We start from the raw sequence: 22,014 nt of genomic DNA on the forward strand, positions 1-22,014 counted from the left end.
TCAGGACCTTGCGCTAGCAAAGCAGGGGAGGGAACCACTGAGCTAAATCCTCGGCCTCTTTGATACTTTTTTGAGTTAGAGGAAATCCTAAGAAATTAAACCCTGTTGCTTCCTAAGGGCTTTATGCACTCCCTAGAGCAACTCTTTTAGCTTCTCTCTGACTCTCCTCTCTGTTCCTTAAAAACTCAATTTTCTGTGTGTATGGTTTGTGCTATAGTTTGGATGTTGTTTGTCTTCACCTATGCTTGCTGAAGCTTAGTACCCAATGTAACAGCTTTGAAAGCTGGTAGGACCTTCAAGAGGTGCGACCTGGTACAAGGTAACCAGATCATCATTGTTCCCTTGAAGCGTTAATGCTGGCGTGGGTTAGATACTTCAGGAATGGATTCATTCCCACAAAAGCAGGCTGTTGTAAAGGGTGAGCCTGGACCGTGCCTACCTTCTTGTTTCCCGACTCACATGTGCAATCTCTCCTCTCCCCTCCCCTCTTTTGCATATATCTGTGATTGCCAGATGCCAAGTAATGACAGAGCCAGGAGGCTCAATATTTTACTTCTAGCCTCCGAAGCTGTTAGTTGATAAACCTATTTTTTCCTTGTAAACTGCCAAGCCTCTGGTATTTTGGTGCAACAATACAAAATGAACTAAGAAAATATCCAACCATTCTCTCTGCTCTCCCATCCTACCAGCAGAGTGCACTCAATATGATTCATTCTGTCCACTTAATACTCAGGAATTGGGGATCAGGGGAAGCTCAGCAATGCAGTTAATGAGAAACAAAACCCTTCTTTGTGTGAGTCGGAGCAAAGTCCAGATGGTGCTTCAGATCCACGGGGCCCTTAGGATCCTTTAAATGGGTGCCAAGCTATAAGCAGACAAGTTGGATAGTAGACCCATCTCCGTAAGGCAAAGACAAATTGTAGGATAGTATAGCTTGAGGTCATAAGGAAGCATACCACAGTGGCCCAATTGCCTCCTTTTTTGCCTCCTTTTTTGCTACTTTTAATTTGGGAGCTACCTCAGCCTACTCTGAAGCAGTGAGTCACATTATTAAATAGAGCAACAATTATACTTCTCAAGGGTGCACCCCTCAGGAAAAAAAGTTGGGAGATAATTGTTCTACTAACTTTTCAATAAACTTCTTTGCCAGTTCTCTTGTCCTCACTTTCCATTTACAAGAGTGTAACAAGATGATTTATTCTCCAGTTATATATGCTAATTTCATTCAGGAAAAAGACCAAAATCCATTGTGGCATTATGTGCAGGCTATCAACTGACACATCTGATATCCTCAGTGAACCATCTGCTTTTGCTGTAATCAAAATTTCCTCACAACCTCTCATCACGTTAAGCAGAAATGACTTTTTAGGAGTTATTCTTGTGTATCTATGCAGTACTTGTGATTCAAAGCATCCTAACGGAATTACCAACACTTAAATTATTCCTTCAACAAAACTCATTGAGTGTATGTTGGTATCATTGTGGGAATTGTGACTGACATTGGGAATATAATGTTGAGGGAGACATGGATCCTTTCCCTGCAGGAGCTTTCAGACATCCAGTTACTCACTTCCAAGTACTGTAACTGGTACTGTTATAGAATGAGGAGCAAGGGAGAAGAGATGGACTCTCCCCTGATGTGAGGAAGTAAATAATGGCTTCCTGGTGGAGATTTGCCTAGAAGTGTGTCTAGAAGGAGGGGTAGGAGTTATTGCTGCCCAGGGAAAGCAAAAATACATCTAATAAAGAAACGAACCAATGAGCATAAAAGTCCAAGATAGCCCAGCACAATAAGAGGAATAAAAACAATTTAGTATGACTAGAATGCAAAGCTTAAAGTAAGTAGTTTACTTTAGTTTAATACACTCAGAATGTGTAGTAGAGAAGTAATTTGTGCAAAGGAAAAAGTCAGTAGCAGGATCCTAAGTAGAATCTTATATACACTCTTTTAAGTTCAAATTTTAACATAAATAATTTGGAGATATAGTACTTAACATTTGGAAACTCTCAAAATACATTCTTAAGATACAAGAATGTGTTTAACAATACTTTTGTTCTAGAATAATTTTAGATACACAGAAATTGCAAAATATTAGAAGGTGTACACATAACTTACATTCAATTTTCCTTATTGCTAAATATCTTGCATGATTATGGTATATTTGTTGTAATTAATGAACCAATACTGATATATTATTATTAACTAAAGTCTGTGCTCTATTCAAATTTCTTTAGTTCTTCCCTCATCATTTTCCTGTTCCAGAATCACACCTAGGATGCCATTACTTTTACTTGCCATGTGCCTCTGACTCTGACACAGTCTCTCAGACTTTTCTTCCTTTGGATAAGCTTGAAACCTTCAAGTAGTATTCATCATACAGTGTGTTAGAGGAGACAAAACTCTGGACATTCATGACTTAAAGGAGGAGAGGTTTACCTGACTCATGGTTTCAGAGGTTTCAGTCCAGAATTCACCAGCTCCAAGGCACAAACAGCATAGCAGAAAGGCAGAGAAAGCTGCTCAAATCATGGTGGCCAGTAAAGAGTACAGGGGAATAGAGCCAGAGAAGAAAGTCCAGGTATAGTTCCCAAGGTTGTGCCATTATGACTCACCCAGACATACCCGGAAGTGTGCTTTATAATCTGTTAGCCTTTTCTCAAGCTAATCCAGTTAACAATCAAGATTAACCATTACAGTTACCGTGTGTAGAATCTTCCAATGTTTTGGTTTGTGATTTTTTTTCATGATTAGTCTAAGGCAATGAATTTGGAGGATGTGTGAACTTTTAAAAAAATCTCACAGGACTAAGCCTAATGTAGCCTTGTGTAAAATTGAAGAGTAAAGTGTACAATCTCTACTGGACAGTAATCTTCCCACTGCTTCCACACACCAATCCTCCCTATTTCCTAGGCCCAATTCCTAGGTTATGTCCAATCCATCTCTTCTCACCTCTCAGGTTCCAGGTCATAGAACATCTTTTACCTCCCTTTCACTCTCCCTGCCTGCACATGGGTTCACAGCTCCCTGTAAGCAGCTCCTTCCTCATCCCATGCCCTTCTCTGCCTAGAAATTCCTTCACACAACACACCTCATATCCTTAGATCCCCAGCCCGCTGTACCCAATTCCATTAACCTGATAGCTCCTATTCATAATTCAGGCAAATGTCATCTTCCTGAAAAAGACCAGGCCACCCCTGCTCACACCTGCCTCTTGAAAACCAGAGCCTTCCACTTTTAGAGCAGCTTGAGCTGCCCTTTACAATGCTTATCTCAGTCAGGGGCTCATGCGCTTCTGAGATTAATGTCTTTCTTCTTTGCCTGTAAGCAATAAGAAGGCAGAAAATATTTCTGTTTTTTCCCCACTAAATATTGTTAATGCCTTGCATAGGGCATATCAGTCACTGTATATTGGTTAGAGTAGGAAGGGGAGAGAAGAAAACCATTAGCAAATACCAGATCTGTTCTTTGACTTGATTTCTGGGATCTTGAGGCCCAGTAAAATTTCAGTCTTCTCTGTGAAAATGCTACAAAGCATTCAGAGGTGAAGCATAAAAAGAATGCTTTACCAGAGCCAAGTTGCCACCTTATGAACTATAATACAAGGTGATATTACGTATAGTACTAAAAACATTTTTCTTGCCTTAGCACATGCTATCCCAGACAGAAGACATCTTCAGACTGTCCTCTCTATATCCTAAGCCATTTCAAACACTATTAGTTTACCTATTCAGACTCATGGAAATAAAAATATATTAGAGAGATCCCCATTATGGTAACATTTTCTGAGTAACTTGAACAGCTCTGAAGTCTGCCTATCACCAACAGCTCCTAAATTAACCTTCTGGCAGAAATCATAAATTTGCGCACATGTGCGTATAAATTTATGTCTTTGAGGACACTCACAGCAACTGGCAAACCAGCATTAAATCCTGTTTTGAGATCTCAAAAGATATAAATAAATAATTAAACAGTGAGAATTGGAATTTGTTTTGATGTATTGAACAACATTACCCTGAAAAATTAATATTAAAAATGTATTATGGGTGAAACACTATATTTCTCTATGACTTCCACTTAGAACAAAGGTTAATATAAAAGCCACTGTGTTCTAATTGTACTTTTGGAACATTGGAACTACTTCAGCTACCCAAACTGACCGAAACCCACAGCCTCAAAAGCATGTGATTTTTCCTTATACATACACACCTCCCCAATCCCAGCCTAAAAAGCAGTGGTTTCTGGAACTGAATCACTTTGCAATTTCTTGTTTGTCTGCAACTGATACAACCTTGGAAAATGTGACTGTCTTTACAGAAGAGAAGCCCATAAACTAACCATGAGGTAGTAATTAAGGTAATTTCAGAGTTGCCATGAAAAATCCAGTAAGCAGGTCTTCTTTTATATATTAATAAAAGATTCTATTTTCTCTTCCTTTACTCCTCTCAAATTTACCAGAATTGTTCTCAAATACCTAAATTAGCATCATTTTATTCTTTATTCCCCAATAAGTCAGGATTTGTTGAATGTCTATTATATCCTGCTTACTGCATAGCACCGAAGATATGGATAAAGATGATCACATTACTGGCTCCCATAAAGCTTATACTCTTGAGGCAAAAGACAAACAATGACAAACTGGCAGTGTAGATTAGTAGTAAAAGCACATGCTTAGCATACACACAACCCTGGATTCAATCCTCAGCACCAAAACAAAGGAACAAAACAATGAGCAACACAATGAGCAAATAAACACACAAATGTACACGAGTAAAAATTAAATCAGAATAGTATCTTTAAATTGGAAATTAGTTTAAAATAACAAAAATAATCCAACTTGAAACAGACAAATGCAAACATATTCCAAGGAGAGAGAAGCTTAAGTACATAAGGTTGAGTATGTTTTAGAAACAAACCAAAGTCACTGTACTTGAAACATGTTGATGATGGGGGGCGGGGCAGTAAAATAAAAGATAAAATTAGGAAGTACCCAGGATGCAGATCTTGTCAAAAGTAGTTTGCAACCAGAAATCAAGAGATTAAAATTGTATCTAAGTGAATTGAGAAATTATCAGAGATTTTTAGGTAAGAAAGTGAAACCACCATCTGATTTATATTTTAAAAGTATCATTTTAGTTACAATGCAGTGAGGGATAATAAGAATAAAAGTAGACTCCAAGATTCTGATAATGAGGAAACTCTTGTAATAATCCACATAAAAGGTGATGGTGGCCTGGACTAGGACTGTAATAGATGAAACAGATTTTGGTAAATTTGAGGGATAATGTGGAAAGTTAAGAAGACATGTGTGTGGATTAAATGCAGGTTATGGATGGATGAAATGCAGAGGATGTGGAATAAAGAAATGAGGGATGATGCCCATATTTTAGATTTGGTTTCCAGTGGGGCAAAAGATGTTATTCTTTCCTAGGAAGGGGGAAAATGAGTTTGTCAGAGAGGAGGAAGGAGGCATCTTGTGTTCCTAGTAAGCATGTGAAGTTTTGATTGTTTAATAAAGTAAGAATTTACAGACAAGAAACCCAAAGTATGAAATGTGCTCAGGACTGTGCAGAGAGTACATTTTCTAAAATTGGAAGGTCAATCCTTATTCCAAAGTGACCCCAGCTTTGAAGAACTGTCTTCTTCACTTTGTCTTCATAACACACATCAGCCTACTGACTGATCAGTTCCACAGCCATCCTTCTCTGCATCATTCTGGATACTTTCTGAGCATTATAATAGTCAGTAATAACACAAATAAGAAAAATATTTCCATACAAGGAACTTCCTCAAATTTGCTTCTGACTAAGGATGACTTTGTACTTTCTATGAGCACGATTGATTTAGAAAAGTGAAAATTTAATTGGAAGGGTTTGAATGCTTTCAGAGAAGAGTTAACTGAAAGGAAAACTGGTCTAAATAGAACTTGGATTGGACACTGAAACAGAAAAGGAAATTATTTAAAAACTGTTGAAACTTGGAGCCTACAATTTTATTGATAGCATTTGTTGTATCAGTGTTTATTTTTTAGTTATGACAAAGGTGTCATGGTTATATGGCATATTGCTGCTTGGGGAAGAAAAATGAAAAATATATAGGAACTCTGGAGTAGCTTTGTGGAAATCCAGAAGTCTTCTAAAATAAAAGATTATGTAAAAATAAACAGACAAAAGGATATTGATGTATCTTATGGAACTCAGGAGATTGAAATCCCCCACAAGGAACTAGTACCAAGGCAGAATTAAATAGTGCTGATGAGCATGGGCAAAATGTCCAGTTTCATCAGAAAGTGAAGAAACACAAATCATCACAAGATATAGTATAATGTGCTTTTTATGAAGTCAGGCAATCTATGATAGCTCATACCGAGTAGAGTTGAGAAAATGTTCCCTTTACATACTACAAGGGATATTCAATATATCAGGAGTTTTACTGAACCCCAAACTAGAGAAAGTTTGGCTCAGGAATCTGAAAGGCTTAGGTCAAGTTTCAAGTAAGAGCTGGGGTAGTAAGTAAAACTCCTGGTTATTTCAGTCTCCACCTTGTGTTTTTTATTCTTACTGTTTACTCTTAAGCAGAATCCCTGTATGACACAAGACTGCCAATAGTTTCCACAGCTATATCTTTCCTTTTAACCAAGAAGGCAAGATAATTATTTTCCTAATAGCTCAGAAAAGCTGTTCATTTCTCAACTCATGGTCTCGAGTAGCTATGTTTCTTTCCCAGAGCCACTCATTCACTTCCAACATCTCCTGGATAATGGTATCAAAGAGAGGGCCAGGGATTTAGCTCAGTGGTGCTGCCACCTGCCTTGCAACTGCAAGGTCCTGAGTTCGATCCCCAGTACAAAAAAAAAAAAGAATATCAGACAGAAGGTCCACCAAAGAAAATAGATAATACTACTTTCCTAATATAAATATATATATATATTAAAATTTTATGAAATCATTGTTAAAATAAGGAATTTCAAAAAATTCTGGTATTTAAATTTGTTTCAAGTAGTTAAAGTTGTACCCCTAACAATGTTCTGATAATTTTATGCATAAAAAATTTTGAAATAAACTAAATGCCCAGACATAACATTTTTGTTACATGAATGAATTATAGTACACTACTCAATGGACTATTGTACAGCTCTAAAATAGGATACAGTGGTACCATGGTTCAAGCACTGAATTCGATCCACGATACTGGGGAAGATGAGCACCCTTGTATTCATCACCTGATGCAAAGCTCACAAATTAAAGCGCAATTTTGCCCACCACTTCTGTTTGTGGACTGTTACCAAACAGAAGCATTTGTGAACCTAGGTATTACTGGGTGTATTTTCAAATAATATTTACTATGTAAGTATATGTCATACTGTTCCAATAAGTTCAACAAATAATTACTGATGATTTACTTTGTCCCACACACTGGGATACATCAGTGAACCAAAGAGACAAGGATGTCTACTATGCTAGGTTTAATTTTAAAAATATCACAAAATAATATAAAAACAATATTCTCAGATGCATATGCAAATGCCTGCAAAACACCAAGATTTTCACATGGCTTCACACATAAATATGAAGTGCTATATCAATATTAGCAGTGGTTTTCTCTGATAGGTGGTTTAAATGGGATTTGGGAGGGAATTCTTTATTTTACAAATTGTCTACCATAACATATGTGAACTTGATATTTTTTCAAAAGAGGGATATTGAGTCCTACCAAAAATCTTGTCATCTGGAGAACTCCTATTAATTGCTTAATTCCTTTCTTTTCACTCTTTTATCATTTGGGATTAGGTGGTGAGAAATGAAAAGAGAATATTAAACACATTTTTCCACATTGAGAGCCAATCCCATCTAATTCACTCAAACATTTCTAACATCAAACGTCATTCATTTTAGTAAATGATGGTGATGAATTTATAGTCTCCAAGATATAATTCCTATTTTTAGATTTGGGGAAACCAAAATTGCATGCAAGGAATGGACTACTACTATTTTTATGCAGAGAGAGTTACAGTTCCACATTTTAGAATTCCCACAGCATGAGTTCTGTCATGCATTTAAAATAACTCTAGTGCTCTCCAAGACATTCTGTATTATACTCAGTGTGTAAATTCCAAACCCATTCCCAGAATAGAGATGTTTTCAAGCAATATCCCTTGAGAAACCAAAGTATCTATCTCTTGGTGATATGGAAAATAAAATGTTCATTAAAATGGCCAATCTGCCTTCAATTCCCACTACCATTATCAGTGGTAATCTCCTTGGCATATATATGCTAGAGGTATTGTTTCTGAGAAAGTTTTTCTTACAGAATGAATTCCCTACATAGTTCATATAATGTATAAAATAGCTTGATATCCTTCGACATTTTAGGATTAGAATATTGGTCTAACAAGACTGTATGGATTTATTGGAATTCTTGGGTGAGTGATGAGGTAATTCAAAGTTATTCCCAGGAGCATCATAATCAGCTTACTGTCCCCTCACATACTGAGTAAAAATGCCTGAAAGCCCTGCATAATTGGGGAAGTTTTGAGAGATCTTATGCATGTGAGGTGATTGCTGAGCACTTTGACATCCTCTTTGGAAGGGTTAAGAATTCCTTCCTCATTCCCAGGAGACTCTGTAGAAAAAAGCTGGCCTAAGATTTATCCCAGAAATGAACACAATCTGCCCACTAGCTCCTTAACACTTGTTCTTTCTCTATGTTTCAAACACTATTTAAAGAATCTTGATTGGTCAGAAATAAATATCAGATGCATGGTTTATTTTCACAAACAGGATCTCCAGTGAAGTTATATAAATATCAGGTATTTCTCATTTCAAAGTGTGGTTGAAAATCTTGGGTAATAACAGATTTCTGCTCTAAAACAGATCCATAATGTTTTAGAGTGAGTGACTGCTTAAAATACATGGAGTGAAACTATTGCCTCCAGAGATGTGGAATATTCATTCATAATTAATCAAGGAATTCTAATCTTTCTTACATAATTTGGAGCCTTTTAGAGCAAGCGAGAGGTAAATTACAAAGGTCAATGACAGCTTGAATAAAGATATTTTCTGCACAGAGAAAGAGAGAGGAAAAAGAGAAATGAAAACAAGCAAGAAAGAATAATTACAAGTAATAACATGTATAAATGGGTTAAAATAATTACTAACCAGATTAATCATTGTTATGTTTTAGATCTATTATGTCCCCAAAGTCTCATCTTCAGAGGTGAGGCTTTTGAAAGCTCATGGGATGATGGTGTGCTGTATTCACCAGTGAGTTAGTCCACTGATGAGTTAATGGCCACCTGTGCTGTTTAGGGCCTGGTGTGAAGACGCATGACCTGGAGAGATATATTCTTGTCCTCCCTTTTCTCTAGGCTTCCTGGCCAGGGTGGAATGAAGAGCTTTCCTTTGCCATGCTGTTCTACCATGCTATTTCTGCCTTGGAAGTGGCTAACTGAAACCAAAATAAACCTGTCTTCTTTAAATTTCAAATATCAATTATTTTGTCCCAGTGATAGAAAAGCAACTAATAAAATCACATTTACATTTTATTAATATTACCTTTATGACTTTCTCAAAGATGTGAAACTTTTAATAAGCTATAGTTTCATATAATATTTGAGAACAAATATGTGTTTTTATTTTTGAAAAATTCTTAAACACTTTTCCAAAATCAAGGTCCTCAGAACAACAGCAGTCAAAAAATTTTAAATGTAATTTTTAAATTTTTTTGCAAAACATCCTAATAATAATGACATACCATGTAATCCAACAGTTAAAAATAGAAACATACAGCTGACTTTCATGATTTAGAATTAAGCCATACATGCAGAAAAGATCAAGGAAGATCTAACACTTAATACTATAAATCTAGGGGTGGAAATGGTCATTAAACTCTGAAAAAAATGTCTGCTCCAGCAGTTCAGAACTACACATTCTTCTTGTACTGATGTATCAGAATTTTCAAACTGGGGAACAAAATATACAATTGGTTTTTGTTTGTTTCCAGTACCAGGGGTCAAAATCAGGATTTTACACTTGCAAGGCAGGCCTGGCGCCACTGTGCTACATCCCTGCCACATACAATTGTTTTCTTTTTTTTTGGTACCGGGGATCAAACTCATGTCCTTGCGCTTGCGCAGCAGGTGGCCAAACCACTGAGCTAAATCCCCGGCCCTAGCTATTGTTTCTAATCCATATTTACTGTCTAGGAATGAATGTATTTTTACCAAAAGACCAAATGTTTAAAACTAAGTTTATCCTTCATGGCATTTTCATATATTACAATATATTGAATTAGTTAGCTCTACAAAAAATCTAGTTATGGATAAGTTAAGAAATAACTTAAAAATGAAAATTGCAAACTTCTCATTTTTTCTTCATACGTCACTGTGACATGTCAATGGTTTGAAAGCTATAAAACATTTTGAGGTTGATGACAGCCAGTATTTTAGTTTTGCAAAGCTATTTTAATTATTTCACAACATTAGAAACTTTTTTAGCTTTAGAAACTTTCAAAATTTTAATTTGAATAATGGGGCAGCAAAGGCATAGCTGAATTGTTTTCCTTGCTCAGAGCCTTAGAGACAGCTGGGAACAGATCTGAGATTGCAATCTAGTATTGTTCTTCCCATTAGTCCTGCTTTATGTCCCATTGTGGAGACTGACCTATTCCAAAATAACTCTCAAAGATTTCAAAGTCATTTGATGTTTTTTTATAAAATTCCCATATATATAATATTCGTATTGGTGAACAACTTTACACATTCAAAATATTGTGTATTTTCTACATTGGGGATTTTCTGATTAAAATTCCAAATAATAATTCTCTCGTATATGTATCTGTAGAAAACTGTATCATTTCCTAATAGAATCTCAAGGTGATAAAATTTTTAATTTCAATGAAGTAATTTCCAGTTTTTTAGTATTTTATAACAAAAGTAGCATACCTTAATATGAGAATGAAATCTGAGTTCCCAAATGCAATACTCATTGAGAAACAAGTTGGATTTTGCAAGCCAATGCAAATGGAAATTGCAAGTTAGAAACCATAAAGGTCATTTAAAATCAGAAATTTTAATTATCATCTGAATGTAATTTTTCCTATGGTTCAATAAACTGTAAAATTGTTCAACAAACTGGCTGCAGAACAGATGACTTTAGCTAAAAATATAAGAAAGAAGGAAAAGACAGAAACAAAGACTTTGTAAATAGGGAGGGATGGAGGGGTTGAAAGGAGGGCAGGGGGTTGGGGAAAAAATAAGAACCAAGATCTATCATGTACAGGTACAAATTCCCAATGATGAATGACATCATATTGTATATGTAAAATGTACCAATAAACTTAATGAATTAAAAAAACAAATGAATAAACTAACAAAAAATCTACAAATGTTTAAATTGCTTTCTAGTTTTTGCTGATAAGGATAGCCAAGAAATGAAAATATCTTCAATATTAAGGAGAAAGAGTGCTACTGGGTTTAAACTTTCTATTTTGTGGGGTAAACTAATCTGGAACTTTAAATGTTAGTACAGTAAGTCCCCAATTTATGACCATTTGAGTTGCAAACTTTCACAGATACAAACAGACCTCCCATTATGACCATTCATAGATGGGAATAAATCATGGAAGTGCAGAACATTGTCACAGTTGTGCTGCTGTATGCTCACTGTACAGTGCAATGATATACAGTAGGACAATGCTCAATCAGAGCCCAGGATGTCCAAAAGCAAGAAGAAAGGCAGTGGTGATGTGGAAGGGACTGCTAGGAAGTGCAATGCAATATACATTGTATGTCTATCAAAGGTGTATAAGACTCACTTTGTTGGACTTATAAACAAATCCCACTTGCAAATGTTCTCCCTGAGTGGAACTCATTCATAAGTCAGGGACTTACTAAGTTAATAAATAATTTGAAGGATTTTCATCAGGTAGGCTCACTTTGGTTGCTTTCTTTATCTCAGGAGCCCCTGTATTCTTTGTTGTCTGATGTCTAGGATCTTGAAAATCTTTGTTTGATATACAAGGTATGATTAAAATATATAGTGAATATTTAATTTTTTAAAGATGTATTACAGTACAAGACACATGACCGTTAATCCCCTTCAAGAATACTCCTGCTTGTTTTGAGCACACTTGTCCCATCATTCTTGCCACTTTCTGAAGCAGTTCTGCAAGTCTTTTGTAAGTATCAAGGTGTGGTCAAAAATACAGTGACTGCAGCTACCAGATGCCATCCAAAAGAAAAGCAGTTAATAAAAACATGATGGTGTCTTCTCAGCCACTGTATTCACCGGATCTGGCACCATGAAATTTCTGGCTCTTTCCCAAAATCAAAATGACCATGAAAAGTTAGCATTTGAATCTATTCAGGACATCAAGACAGCTATGACAACTCAATTAAAGGCACTCAGGAACGAGGACTTTGAAAACTGCTTCAGAAAGTGGCAGGCATGATGGCATAAGTATGTTTGAAGGGCAGGGAAGTCTTTTGAAGGGATTAATAACAATGTGTCTTTTACTGTAAGAATTTTAAAAATTTAAATAATCACCATATTTTCTATCACACCTCATATTTTTGTCTGTATTTGTCTTGCTTTTGTTTTAGGAAGGAGGAGGAAATATTAGTCCCTTTTTATTTCTTCTGCACTGGAAGCAGAAGTGTTTGAATTCACATGAACAAAATGGATTCATAACTAGGTGTGGAAGAGGAAAATCCTGTTGCTGAAGTCACTATAGATAATGTCATGCTAGGTGTTGATGGGTGGAACAGCACAGAAAATACAGAATGAAAATTTAATGAATTTATTGTTTATCCCGTACAAAGGGAGATCAGTTTAGTCTATCGTAGAAAATATGTAGAAATTGAACACCTTGCTTTTCAGTTAGGTTAGGATAATTTTTACCGGGGACACAAAGAAATCCCTCCCAAGTTTATTTATTGTTCCCTCATTAGATCCAGGCTGACAGAGCCCCTGCTACCTGTAATACATCTATCTAGTTTGATGACCCAGGTAAACCGAAAGTCTTGGTGGCTTCTTCTCAGACATGGCACAAATCACTTTGGTCCTCATCGTACTGACCAAACTAGTCACATGCCTCGCCTCACCCTGGAAGAACCTTTGAAGGGAAAGTCCATATGTTAGGCTCCTGATGATTGAGAACAATAATAAAATTGATCGTTTTCAGTGAAAATTAAACTGTGGGTTCTTGACCTCTTGAAATTGTATAAAGGTTTAGACCCTTCCCCTGAAAAATAAAAATGTATATCCAGTATAAATTTTCACATATAATATTCTGGGTTTTATGAAACTCCAGTAATGTACTCCAGAATCTACGTGGGCCTGCAGCTCAGGAGCCAAAGGCTCCAGATTGAGAACCATTAATTAAATACCTCTGATGATTTATAGTGTTGGCACCAGGAGAAATATTGGTTAAATGTTCTAAATTTGTTATGGAATAGAGAAAACCAGAATAGACTCTACTTCTGACTTCTGATGACTATAAACCCTAACCTGTTTATAAATATATAAAATATTCCATACCATAAATATACATGAATGTATTAAATATTTGTAACACATGATTTTAAAATTATTTCGTCTACCATGACTTATTCTATATTGTCTAAAATATTAGTTGAGCGTCTTAACAAAACTGTCTTTCAAACTGACATAGGTTTGCTAAACTTCAGCTGAACTTTCAAATCGGCCCCTTAATTGAGCCTGTGAGAATAAGAAAACACCTGTTGGTCAAGCAGTATTATTTCTGTTTCTTTTAAGAAATCTTGCCAAATTTGTCAAATTATGAAACTACACATGCTCCATTAAAGTCTGAGAAGACCATAGTAATACTAAAATATGAAATAAAAGAAGCATTATTTCACTTCTATTTTGAAGGGTGGGAAAGAAAATAAATCAAGAACAAGAAATACCAAAGGGCAAAAGAATAAATGACTTACATTTTGGAAATATTTTTATCCATCTAATTTTGACTTTGATTTTTCTTTGTTTATAAAGATGATTTTTATAATATACTGTATATAAAATAGATGAGAAAATACCTATTTGTTGAAGAATGGAATATTATTTTCATGGGAAAGATGTATAGATATTTATTTAGACTGAGATAGCTTTGTACTTAAAATAAAAATACATAAATATGAAAATTACATACATTTTCTTAGGTCTTTTCAGGATACAACAGGAAACAAATTAACAAAACAATAAGGTAACTGAATGAACACAGAAATAATCAGGGCCCCAAAATTCAAAATAGAGAATTTCTAGGAGCATACATCAATAATGGAACTATTTTTGAAGCCATAGACAGAGGTTAGGGAACCACAGGGATATGGTGGCACTTGGAATTAGCAAGAGCAGAGCTTCCCAGCACCACTGAGCATAGATGAGCAAAAGCAGCTGATAGAACCCAATTCAGAGTACATGGAGTATTTCGCTGAGAGAGTAGTGACCTTTGGGGGAAAGAAAGCATCATCCCAGGAGGATCCACTAGGACAGAAGGGATACCCTAGCCTTATTCTCATTCCCAAGGGTTAGCACCCAGTTTAAGGAAGCTAGACACTAAGGAAGCCATTGGAGTGGATCTGGAAAGGCAAAAGGTAACTATTTGTGCCGAATACCTAAATACAAAACTGGATGATTTCTGAAAAAAAAAATTTTTAAAGACCATAGCATTGTATTATGCTCAGATGTATGTTACAAAATGACGTTGAATCGTTCTTCCTCTTTATTTTCCTCTACCCTAACATGGTGCAGAGGCCCTGAGGCAGGGAGCCAGTCTGTTCAGACTTACAACCTCAAAGCTCTATAAATTCCTTGCAGCAGGATGGTGCAATTTATGCATCTAATACACATATTGCACACAATAAACATTTATTGAATTAATTGAATGGATAAGTGAACAAATCACATTTAAATGGAATGGACTAATATAAATAAATCCTAAGAGTAAAAATGGAAATCTATATAACACAGCTTGTTAATCCTAAATGTAACTCTTTTGGTGGCTTTTCATAAATCTATGTGAAATAAATTTCTTTTAATTCTGTTACCCCCTGGCCTAGGTTCCAAAATTATTCCTTTAGGTAATCTCATATGATTCTTTGCATATCCAAATATATTACAGTCCCTATGTTTTCAATTCATTTTATGATAAGATGGTTCTTAAAATATATCATTACAATTTCCTCCAGTTTTCTTTGAGTGTTGTGCTGTACCGTATCAATCTCCAAATGCAAGCAGGATGACTTGTCAGAGTGAATCAGTACTCACCGAGGCCTCCCCAGAGAAATCAGCCTCAACACCCTGGGGCAGCCAGGGGAGCCTTGTTCTTCTGGTCTCAATTTGGCCCCTCAGAGAGTGATCATTCTTAAATTACATCAGTCAGAGTCAGAGTCCCTGAGAGACCTAACACGTGAAACCAAATGCAGCTCTAAGTCATTTTCACTTGACTGAAAACACTGCTGCCTATGTAATTCACACTAAGAAAGTCTATATCCTCTGGCTAAGTATGAAGCCATTCTTCTCATTCCCTTCCCTTCTCTATTTTCTCCTGCTATACCAGGAGACATCTACAAAATATTCCCTTGCAACATAGCCACTTAAAGGAAAAAGGAAGGAGGACCACAAGTGTGTGTATAATTTGCCAGATCCTTTATAAAATTTATGCAATAGCCTATGGTTTTGTTTCTGGTTTTGATGAAAGTTTATGCATTCTATCTTGAACATAGGTGTGACACAAATATCAACTCCATAATAGATGGTGGAGGGAGGATTTAAATAAGGGGAAGAGAGAAGAAAATTGGAAGAGAGAGGGAGGGGGAAGGAAGAGAGAATTTTCTGTCCATCTTTTGCATTCACAATCCTGGAATTAGATTCTTCATATCAAAGTAACGCGGAAAAGTGGGATGAATATTTAAGGGAAAGACCCCAAATAGTCCAGAACCTTAAATAGATCGTGGCCACAGTTTGATAGACTCTAAATACATACGAAAATGAGCTTTGATAATGTAAGAATCTCTTACTGATTTAAGTCAATGCTAAGGTAAAGACAAAGTCTTGGGGAAAAATATGTAAACTCTATATACAAGAAAAGTCATGGGCTTTGGAGTCAGAATATGTAACTTTGAATCTGGTTGTGACTCCAAAAGCATTTTTTAAACAAAGAAACACAGGATTGTTATCAATTACACAATTAAGTATTCAGAAATGAGCTATAAAGTATTTCTGAAGAGAAGCTTCTGGAACTGAGATTTCCTGTTTCCCACTAAAGAGATATTATGAGATATAGAAAAAATGAGATGAAACAAAAAACCCTAAACAAGAAATAAGTGAGGTTATATACATAAGTTACACAGACTTCACTATTCCACATTATTCTAAGGACTCTCATGTGCAATAGAGTTACATCTTTAAATCACAACATTTATCTTTGGAGGCCTTCTTTCAACAATCAACCAATGCACAAAGAATAGTTCTATAAAGTGATTCATTGCAGTTCATTACCAAAGGGTGTATTTTGACAATTAGTTTATTGTAGAGGTTATAATATGAAATTATATTGTTTAAAACCAGACGTTCTTTGTGTGATTGAGGTTTCAGTGGTAGGAATTCTATGACATCATTTCTTAAACTTCTTTACAATGTTTTCAGACATACACATGTCCTAGGATATGACAGAAACCAAAATGAGTAGAGCATAGGAGAAAATTACAGCACAAGGTAACAATATCAAACTCAAAGTAGGAAAGGGCCAGACCGAAAAGGCTCTGCTGAGCCATGGTAAGAAATTTTTATTTTAATTGAACAACAATTGAAATAATTAAAAGGTTTTAAGCTGAGTAAATATATGGTCAATTGTTTCTATATAATTTTAAAACTTTGGAAATCTCATGGTAGATTACCAATTTTATCAGGACAGTGGCAAGAAACTTGATTCCTCCTCCTCCTGTTCCTTCTCCTTTTCCTTATCCTCCTCTTTCTTCTCTTCCTCCTCTTTCTCATTTTTCTTCTAGTGTAATCCCCAAGCATCTGACCCAGCGCCTGATGTATGGTGCCTACCTAAGCTTGGTGTCTTTTTGGTTGGTGAACAATGCTTGTGGGGCATGCGTTAGACATCACCTTGATCCTTGCCTGCTCGTATTCTCACTCTGAGTGTAGACAGAAACTCTGACTTATTTTTAACCAAGAACATCTATCAAACATGTTGAAAAATCGTTAGGTTAAATAATGATAATCTCCATGATTACCTCGCTAGCTGACTTTCTCAGTTTGCTTTTGGCTTATGTGCTTGCTTTGATAGTGGGAGGTGCCATGATAAAGAGATTCACATGGCAGCAGACAGCCAACAGTCAGCGAGGAACTGAACCTCTCAGCTAGCAGCACTTGAGAAAGCAAACTCTGCCAGCTGCTCCACCTACAAGTAGATCCTTTCCCAGCTGAGCCTTCAGCTGGGGCCCAGAGTCCTCCAATACTTTGAATGCCTTACCCTAGAAGAAAGGAGCCAGTGCAGGTTCATCCAGACTCCTGATACACAGAAACTGTGCTGTGGTAAATGTATATTACTTTAAATCACTACACTGAGGCATCTATTATATAACGATAGATAACTAGTACTGGGGGAAGGGGACATTCAATTTGTGCTAATTCATCATTTGGTGGGAATAACTAACATACAGGTGAGGGTCTCCAGGAAGCAAATGTTTAGGGCTAAGACACCAGACAACCTGGTCCCACTATTAATTCACACAATCTCTTGACTAAACTGGGACATTCAGAATCTGTCTCCTAAGAGTTTAATACTTGGAAAAAAAGGATAATGGGGTGAAGCTAAGTCACATTACTAGTGCTACTCTAGCAAAGTTTGAAGGACTCCTATTGTTTAGGGTGTAATTAAATAAATAACATTTCTACTAATGGGAATGTCAATATAGGTGGATTTCAAGCAGTCTTTTACAGATTTAGATAAAAAATGCAACTTCATCATTTATCATTTTCTGTCAGTATTCAATTGTGAGAAAATGATTATAGAAATTTATAGTCACAAAATACAATTTCTCTAAATCAAGAAAGTCTTTAAAAAGTTGACAGTTTTCTTAAAGGAAAGAGTTAAATTTGTGGACTTTTAAAAAATTAATAAATGAAACTAAGTATATAGGCTATGCATTCACAATCACAAGGCTAATGTTAGAGAAAGTAACAAGTAATAGGAGTCTGAATGGGAAGTACAAAGTGATGGAGATTACTTATAAGCAATTTTCAGAGAATAATATGAAAAATTCAGAGGTACCTTTTTGCCTTTTAGATAAGGAAAATACAATGATGTGATAAAAATCCAGTTCTGTATTTATAAAATAAAATTAGAGAGGATGATTACTAAACTCTCTTGAACTTATAATTTTGTATAGCCCCACAAGAATTCACTATAAGGAAAAATTTCAAAACCAAAAAAGAAATAAAAAGTGATAAAATTCTTTTATCTGTGTTGTTGACTCTTCTCAGGTAGAGGGCAGCTCTAAGAATGGAAAATGGAACACAGAGCTCTTTAAATTCTTGGAAACCCAGTTAGAGTAGACGTAAGTTAAGCTAAGTTAAAACAAGAGGTCTTGGATCCAAGAAAAACCCTGGTAACACATTCAGAAAGACATTTTTGGCATAATACACAGGTATTTCTGTGTACAAGGCCTTCATGGTATGGTATTCAAAGGTACACAAATAAACCTGAATTATCATATTCTATGGTTTGTAGCTAACCCTACATTACCAATCAACAGTTACCCAAACACGAAAATGTTATCCACAGTCTAATGAAGACTTAAATTAATTCCAAGTGGCTTGCTAATTAAAAGAAGCAAGATTTTTGGGGTTTAGTTGTATTAAACGGTACTCAAAACTTCAATGTTCACTCAGGGCACCAGGGGGCAGCAGTTACTCTGATTAGCAGGAGTTCCTCCCTGGGTGGTGAGAGCATGGAAATTTCAATAGCCACTTTCCTTGTCTTAAATGTGTATTTATTATCACAAGAAATGGAGAAACTGACTTATAAAGTTGGAATGAGAATAAAGATCATTTTTCTATGTAGTCTTTCTTCTTGGCGCTTAATTCAATCTATTTACAAAATCTACCAGAAACATTGCAAAGAACCATGGGGAAATCTGAATTATTTCAACATCTGCCTTTTTCACCCCCCAAGCTGTATACAGATATAACCACCAAGATTGAAATTCTTCCCTTAATTGTGGAGAAAGCCTTACAGAAATTCTCATATGTGGATGAATGGCAAAATTTGGCTTCACATCCTGTCTTAGGTTGATTCTTTTTTGTTTGTCACATTTTCTGGCTACCTTAGAGGGTTTGCTAGTGTCTATAGCATCATCTGAAAAACTCTAAAAAATATAAAGCATTTTGAAAATGAGATATTAAGAATATGCTCAGTTCAGTAACGTTTGTATATTGTTATATTGTATAGATCTGGATTTTCATCATCAATATCTCACTTATGCAAATACATTTTACTTGCAAATATAGCTTTTAGGATATCCACTCAGATAAGGGATTTATTGATAAAATAATTTAAGAACACAAAAATAATTCAAGAACAAAATTATTCAAATACAGCATAATTCAAGTATAAAATATACGGCAGAATTTTGAACTTTATGATAGCCACTTAAAAGCAAAAAATTGCTAATGAAATAATTATGCTTTGGACAAAAGATAAATAGTTGCCTAATATGGATATAATAGAAATCATTTGACTTATGTGAAATGTTTCTAGGCTCTGAACTAAAATAAAATATCTACATCATTTGTATTATAGTGAAAATGACAATAAGATAAATATAAAGATGCTGGACTGAAATTCAGGAGACCAAGAGCTAGATTAGGGCTGGCAAAAAGCTTTAGCTAAAGTTTCTGTTTCAAAGATCAGGGTTTACTTGGAATATTTTGCTGAGAATAAGTCACGGACCATGCCATCCAGGCCCAGCAATTTTTGCCATAGACAGGTGAGGGAAGGTGTGTGGGGTGTGATGGAAGGAGTGAACGCATGCATCCCTGTCCTACACAGTGTTGCCACATCTAACCAGTTGTGTGACTTTTTTCCCTTTTTTCCTGTTTGCTTATTGTAAAACGACAGGATTGGACTAAATCAAATATATGACTGTTTTCAGTTCTATAATTTTAAATCTGTGGATAGTATAGTCATGCATCTCATAAATAAACACTTGAATATTGACAACATAAAAACAGTGTGACTATATAACTCAACTTGATGCTCTTTGTAGAAAAATTGAGTGAAAAGAATAATCAGGATTGTCATAAAATATGATTCAAATGCTGTTAAAAATTGTGCTTACTGGGTAGCATTACAATCCACACATGGATTTATTGAAACAAAATGGCAGTGTTTCAAGAGAAAATCATTGCTTATTGTTTTCACATCAGTAGCTGAAACAGTCTTAGCAAACCTACGGCACACATGCTACAGCAGCCACACAGAACCCTCTCTGTCAGCAAGTGAGCCAAGTTGCCTCAGCATCACCCCAGCAACCAAACATCAGATAGCAGCACACGTTGGGGCCATACACATGCTCACAAAGGAGCAACAGTGCCAGGGGATAATATCATGAGCCACAACTCATCAGCTGAGACTCATCCAAGCTTTCACATGGCCAGTGAGTGCACTGCCAAGAATATATATATTTTTTCCCTTGGACTGCTTGTGAGTTTTAATATACTCGTTTTTATTAACACAAGACTTTAACTTTGAGTTTTCTTATGAAAAACTGAAAATATCTACAATTTAACAAAGAGATGTTCTAATTAAGAGATTGAGATTCTTTTAATGTACTGTCCCCCTAGCATATTGGAATCTGCAGCACCATACTGAGTTATTTGTGAAGAATTTGTGAAAACAGAGCAAGGACATATATACATATGGATAGACATATATTTGCTTGGACTGGCTCTGATTTTCGCAGAAGCCCCCTCAAGGTAGGAAATGCACTCAGATCCCTTTCTTAGAGCAGGCCAAAAGCTGGTGGCCAGTGAAACATTGTCCCCTGGTGCTGGTATTCAGCAAATTCAGAGGAAGTCCAGCTTCCTATTATCAATGATAGCCACTATCACTGACTATTGACTCAGGGAATATCCAATTCTTTCATGTTAACTAATAGTGTTAGCTATTTTGTTATAGGGACAAATTTGTATTGGGCACTACATTTTTTTTCAATTTTGTGTTTTTGTAGACTCTAAGTCTTCAACAGCAAAAAGTGACTATTGCAAAAAAGGAAAACTGAAAACAGATAGTGAAAGATCATTCCAAGAAGCCTGGACAGAGTCATTTAGAGTGATTGAATGCAATGGCAAAGTTTTATATATTCTGTTTAGTGAAAGTGTTGTGTGTCACACATCAAGTGTCAGATAGCACTCTGACACCAAGCACAAAAGTGTTGCTGAACTTGGTAAAACTGAAAGAAAAAAGCTTCTTGAATGGAAATTGAGAAAATATCATTACCAGTATCTTAGTTTTTGTGACTATCTTACTAAAACAACTCATCTGACAGCTGTCAGTTTTTAAATTTCATTGTGCTTGACAAAAAATATGATAAGCTCCTCTCTGATGAGAATTTTATCAAAGTGACCATGTTGTCCAGGAGTAATTCCATTTTTCATTATTTTCCAAACAAGGATAAAATTATACAATACATGTGAGACCTTACTTAGCAGAAATACTGAGAAAGATCAAGTCCTGCACATGGAAAGTGATCTTAGTCAGCAGCTCACCACTGACTTATGAAAGGCAGCCTGTTACTCCATGTGCTTAGATGAAAGCACAGACATAAATAAGCATGAAAGGCTAGCAATATTCGGCTTTAATTGCAATATTGGCACTTTGCAATAAATAAGTGTGTTTGGGGCTACAGTTTGGGCACTTGGTCTCTAGAAAGTTCTCCATCACTACGCTAGAATAATTACATAAAGAAGCCTCATGATGTTAGA

The sequence above is a fragment of the Heterocephalus glaber genome, unplaced genomic scaffold (assembly GCF_053883595.1).
Source record: "Heterocephalus glaber isolate CG9 unplaced genomic scaffold, H.glaber_assembly_v1.0 deba00001610, whole genome shotgun sequence".
Taxonomy (NCBI): Eukaryota; Metazoa; Chordata; class Mammalia; order Rodentia; family Bathyergidae; genus Heterocephalus; species Heterocephalus glaber.